The following is a 6,373-nucleotide window of genomic DNA, read 5'->3' as shown; positions in this document are numbered from 1 at the left end:
CTTCCTGCTTGTTTTTACTTGTAGAAATCACAGATAGCTCACATTTAATCTTCCCTGCCTTTGCTGGAGAACTTCTTGGGCGTCACAGGGATGGTTAGTGTGAGCTTTTGCACCATAGCTGAATGGTGGGGATGTTGTCTCCTCCTCCAAAAGTGTTCATTAGACAGTAGCACTGACTGTAAAATAGGACACTGAACAGTCTAACAATCCTCTTTTTCAGTTTTCAGTCTTGAGATATCATAGTTTCACTAGGACACCGGTTGTCCTAGAGAAGAACTGAATTTCTAATGTGAAAAGACAAGCAGAGGAAATAACCTTTAGGAACTGCCCTCATTCATCAGAAAGAAGTGCACTATTTCTGTCCCCTTTGCAGGTCACCTTTACTGTGCTTATCAGGTACATGGAAGAGGGTAAGCCAGATCTGTCTTGCTTCCAGTTGCATCTAGCATGGCTGGATTAGCTGCTTTAGGTGAGGCAGGTGCTTCCAACTGTGCTTTTGTGTCTCCTGCGGGGAGCACCGTTCCCTAGACATGGAGTGGGGAGTACCAAGGGTGGGCTGACCAAAGGAAGGAAGGCTGTAGGGTGGACTAGGCGTGCGCATGTTTGTATCTGGTCTCCTACTTCTGTCCCACCTCTGCGTCAGAATGTCTCTTTATTGGGGATTAGCCTTGTGCTGCCTCCTTTACCAGTGGCTCTCCGTTCTCAAGCCATGTGGAGGGCAGCTTGGATGAATAGTAATAATGGATCATGCAGGAAAGCATAGGTGAAGGGGCCCCTGGGCCTAGCCCAATTCCAAGAAAGGAGAGTGAGAACTACCAGTGAAGTATCTACAATCTGCTGCACAACCAGCTCTTCTTCCACTCTCCTGCACAAACACCATCACTGTTCCCGAGAGGAGACCTCTTCTCCTGTGGGGAGGGTGTGGTGACAAGAGGTTAGAAGTTCACATGGGCTGCAAACAGAACTTGCTAAATGATTTTAATCTCCATGTTCCTTTTCTTTTGTGAACAGAAGGGGGGGGGGAGGGGGGAAGGAAGAACAATCACTGTTTTTTTTCTACCTGGCGTGTAATAAAAGGGAGGAAAAAAACGTCCATTGTGCTGTCACTTTTTCTTTTGCGTTGTCTCTGACATTGATCACATTATTAATGCTGTTCCTGTGTTGCTTCCAATACCTATAGATTGCTTGCCAAACATAAATAGGCATCTGACAGAGGTTTGACTTAAAAAACAGAGTGGTGGATAATCCATGCACCAGGCTGTTGAATGTACCCACAACATGACCTCTGCCGGAAATAGCAGCTCATGCTCTATGCTGTGTCTAAATTAAAACAGACAGTTGCTTTTAGTGAGAGAAACCCCTGCTGGCTTGTGGTTCAAGAGCCTTGGAGTTTTCATGAGTGTTAGCTTAAAAAGCTGTTTAATTCCTCTCTTTGTCCTTAAGGACATGCCATCCTTTCTAACTCTTGTTTATTCCCAGAAAGCTGCACGATTGTTTCCTGTGCTTTTCCTCCTTCCATTTTATAAAATGACTAAAATTTTGGTGCTTTCACCAAGGACACTAACCCACAATCTAACAGATCTTCCTGCTAAACATTTAGAGAATCAGTGTAAATGTTCCTTTCCTCAGATTCCTTCTGTTATGTCTAGTTATGTCCCTTGGATCACAGTAAACAATTGTCTTCAGGTTCTATCTGCTTTACAAGAAAACGCATTCCAGAAGAGAGAATTATTTTTATTTGTGTTGCAGTAGTTCCCAGAGAGCCCAATCAAGTATCAGGGCTCCATTGCGTTAGGCGCTGTGCGCATGCGCGCACACACACAGTAAAAAGACAGTCCCTGCCCCAAAGAGCTCACAATATAGGTTATGACAAGACACAATATGAGAGGAGAGATGGAGGAGCATCTTACTGTATAATAAGCAATTTCCTTGGCCACCACCTGCCAGCCATTGTAAATTAGTTAGGGGACAAACATGGTTTCAGTGTGTAGTGTAGATTGGACCGTATCTGCGTTTCATAGGCCGGTCAGACTAAATCATTAGCCTGGTTAAATTACAAGGTAATATTTCAACTAGAACCATGTCTGTAACCGGACTAGGAGACAACTAGGTTATACCTAGAGCAGACAGGGACATTTTTGGTCAAACAGTGTCAGAAAATGCTGATTTGTAGAAATGGAAGCTTGTGGGGACGATATATCAGTTTTGAGGGTGTGGAATTTCTGGCCTCCGAGAGAGCCCCACCCCAGAACAGTCAGGAGATGGGAGCACTCAGGTGGGACTCTGCTAATTCAGAACAGGGACGTGAATGTGGGTTTGCTACATCTCAGCTGAGTTCCCTAACCAACAGGCTCCTCTCCAAGATCTCTCTCTCTCTCTCTCTCTCTCAATTCACTTGCAAATGAACCAAAGGACTAAGACCTATCCAGATACTGGATGTATGCCAGAGGAACTGTACAAGCTGCAACTCCACAGTTCTCCCAGAAACTTGATGTATATGGACTTTCAATCATTTGTATGTATCTGATTTGCTTTGACCCTTTAACATTTCTCTTATGGTTTATTTCTTTCTTTTTACAAGAAACCTTTAGTTTCAGTTACTAAAGGACTGGCTGGCAGCGTGGTATTTTGGGTAAGATCCAAACTTATATTGATCTGGCACTATGGCTGACCCTTGGGGGTCAGAGGGAAACATTTTAGTAAAGAGCCTAGAGTTTAAATAACTGGTCTCTTTACTGCACCTAGTGCTGATTGGGAGCCAGAGGCTGAAATGCAGTAAAGGGGGCTGTGTGCATTTGTGTACTGGCTTCTTGATATCCAGAGCAGGGGAATCAGAAATACAGTTTGTGGCTGTTTGGGAAGCCTGACTTCAGTGCCACTCAACAGCGCTGGGAGAATCTGCTGTCTGTTTACAGCCTGCCCTGATCTTGGCATTTTCCAGTGACTGCCCTGGGCACGGACGGGTCACAGTAGGATCCTGGTTATTTGCCAGTGCCAGGGCATTGACACTGTTGATTAACAAAAACTCTCCAGGAATACTCAGGGGATTTTCTAATACTGCCTTCACCTCTTTTCCCTGATCAGGCTGACGTCACATGCCGCGGGGAGGGGCAGTGGTTTAGGGTAAAGTCCATGAGTGCAGTTCTTTGATAAATGTATCAGCCCAGGAGATGAGTCAGCAGGGCAGGGCTTCTCCACTTTGCAGAAACAGCCCCCTTCACTCAACTGGGAGACAGGCGGGTTTGGCTTTAACCCTATAATTGCCAGAACACGATATCATCTCACACGCACTCAGTCATTCACACCAAAGGATCCACAAACTCCTCTACATACAGCACCACTCAGGGGAAGCTACATTTGGAGAGAAGGGCTAAAGCAAGGCTCCTAAGGGGAGGAGGGACTTTTTGCCCAAGCTCAAACTAATAAACCTTGCATTTTACAAGCAGTACCAGGGAATTGATCCTCACATAACGACAGGTTTGAAGGTTGTTGTGTTCAAAAGACACACTTGGAATTCAGTTTATGTACCTGGGAACAATGGTCTCAAACTGCCAGGATCTGAACCTCTGATTCTAGGGTTTGTCCTAGTCCACTGAGGCTATGTCTATGGTGCTGTTGTTGGGGTTTTTTTTGCACCGAGTCTCAGAGCCTGGGAATCAGGCTGAGGGGCTTAAAAAAAAGCAGCGTAGATGTTCCCGCCTGGACTCTGAACCTGGGCAAGTGGGGAGGGTCTCAAATCCCAGCTGCCGCGGGAACATCTACACTGCAAACCTGAGTCAATTGAACTGACCCAGGCTCTGAGATTCTGTGGCCCAGGTTTTTCTTTGCGCTGGAGACATACCGGAAGCTACTTCCTTGGAGATAACCGGAGCCGAGCAATGGCTTGATCCAGCTTCCATGCCTGTGAATACATGCACACATAATTTGTCACGTGACTTTTGTAATGTCCAAGGGAGAGAAAATTAGAACAATATGGAGCGCAGAAGAGGCCTCTTCACACCATGCATGGGTCACAATAGCACCTGGAGGTCCAAAGTGAGATTGGGAACCCACTGTGTTAGGCAGAATATACACATACAGTAAGAGACAATGCCCATCCTGTAGAGTTTATGAGCTAAATAGACAAGATCAGCCAAAGAGTAGGAGTGGAAAAAAATGAACATCTCCTAAGGCACAGAGAGGTTTAGGCCCACATGTTTAAAGGGCTTCAGGTATAGTTGCAAGCAGCATAGCAATGCCTAAACCTCATATTCAAAAGTGATGGAATTTTGCTCTAACTCACTTTTGAACATGAGGCTTAGGCGTTACAATGCTGAGCGTACCTACCTCTGAATCCCTTTAAAACTCTGGGCCAAAGTGACTTGTCCAGGGTTAGACGGAGAGACTTAGGTCCAGCTGGGAATTAAACTCAGCTCTCATGAACCTCAACCTAATGCCTTAACCCCAGACCATCCTTCCTACCTTTAAGAGGAATCAACCTTCTATTCATGAGGGAAGCATTTCATGATTGTGAAGGGGCAGCTCAAGACTTCCACATGATCTCAGTGCCCTTTTGTACATGAACAGACACAAAAGTGTTGATGGGCTGCAATTTAATATTAGAATTCAACATATATACAGGACAAGGAAGATTGCAGTTTAAAACAATAAGCCTTGAAAAATGTTGCAATGGGAGATCGGCATTCAAATACCCACACGCTTCATGCACTCCTCAAATAAATGGACATAAGCAACAGCCAGTTAGGTTCACATTATGTTGGACAGGACAAAAATGTCTAAGGGATTATAGGCCCAGGTCCTCAAAAGTTTTTAGATGACCATGGGAGTTAGGTGCCTAAATACTTAGGAGGATCTGGGTCATAAACTCTATAGCTTCAGGGCATAAACTACCACTGTGCAAAGTTAATCACTAACTGTGCAAGGCGAAGAAGAAATGTCCCCTATGGGCAGGTTATTATGTAATCAGCCATTACTGGCATTTTACACCTTCCTTGGGAGCCTCTGCTTTTGGTCACTGTTGGAGGCAGAATATTGGACCACTGGTCACGGGGAAATTAGTTTTGCAAACAGTAATTTTGTTTTGAACCTGAGGTAGAGAGATTGGGAGGGGGATTTGGGATCCAAAACCAGCTCCAGTTCCCAACCCCTTTTCAACAGACTTTGGTGGCTCATCGGGGGCCTGATTCTCCTCTCAGTAGTGCCAGTTTTACACCAGTGTAACCTCAGTGGCTTCTAACCAGTTACTCCTGATTCATACCAGGGGGAAAGACTCAGGCCCTTAGAGTATATTTTGCTGAGTGATAAGGACTGTGTGTAACAGGGGCCGGAGAAGGCATGAGTTCAGCCTGTGGGTGAGAGATAAACAAGCACACATCCCATTATCCATGAGGCTAATGCCTGCCCTGGCGTTAGATCCTTAAATGGCAATGATGTAATGTTCAGTGTTTGCCGAGGGCAAAGCAGGTTTTGCAAGTGAAAATTCCTGCCTGGTGCAGTGAACCGTTAATTAGCATGTCAGATGTTGGGGTGAATCTTTCTTATAACTCATTCCCTTTGAAAATCATCTCCAGCGGAGGTTCAGGAGACAGCCAATCCGTGGAGACTGGAAACTCCAACTGTTCATTGCCAAGATGTAAATTTCTCACTCACAGCCTTTTTCCTGACAAAGCATGACCACTTAGCCAGTCCATTTGATTTCATTGGCACCTGGCTGAGGCATCAGTTTGCCTTTTGTCTCTGAGGCCTTGTCTACACTATAAAGATAAATCGACCTAGGTTAGGCTGACTTGCAGGCTGATGTCCACGCTGCCCTCCTTGTATCGGTGGTGTGCATCGTCACCAGGGGCACTTCAGGCAGCTAAGACCGGGCTTTCAGCGCCACACAGGCTCCCGGGCTCCCAGCGGGTTGTCCCCCTCCAGTTTCCTATTCTCCACTGGGAGCTATGGAAAGCCGCTTGGGGCTTCTCACCCCACTCCCAAGGGTGTGGGGAAAAAAACCACCTCCACCCGACATAAGTTACACTAACAGTAGCGCCAGTGTGGACAGGGGGATGTTGGCGGGAGAGCTTCTCCCGCCGACATATCTACCGCCGCTCATTGGGCGTGGTTTAATTATGCCCGAGGGAGAGCTCTCGCTTCTTGGCACAGAGCAGCTACATGGGAGACCTTACAGGAGTGCAGCTGCAGTGATACAGCTGTGTCTCCATTAGTCTGTAGTGTAGACATAGCCTGAGTAACATCATTCAGTAGAATCTTACAATTTTACATACAGTGTCGCCACACACATTTTACCAGAACAATAATGATCAGCAAATTATGAGTTTTCAAATGATACCTCACAAGGTATATGTTGTACAAAATCCATTATAGTTTT

Source organism: Emydura macquarii, unplaced genomic scaffold (assembly GCF_026122565.2).
Source record: "Emydura macquarii macquarii isolate MOO-44397 ecotype Brisbane River unplaced genomic scaffold, CSIRO-AGI_Emac_v2 contig_967, whole genome shotgun sequence".
Lineage (NCBI taxonomy): Eukaryota > Metazoa > Chordata > Testudines > Chelidae > Emydura > Emydura macquarii.
This window is presented reverse-complemented; position numbering follows the sequence as displayed.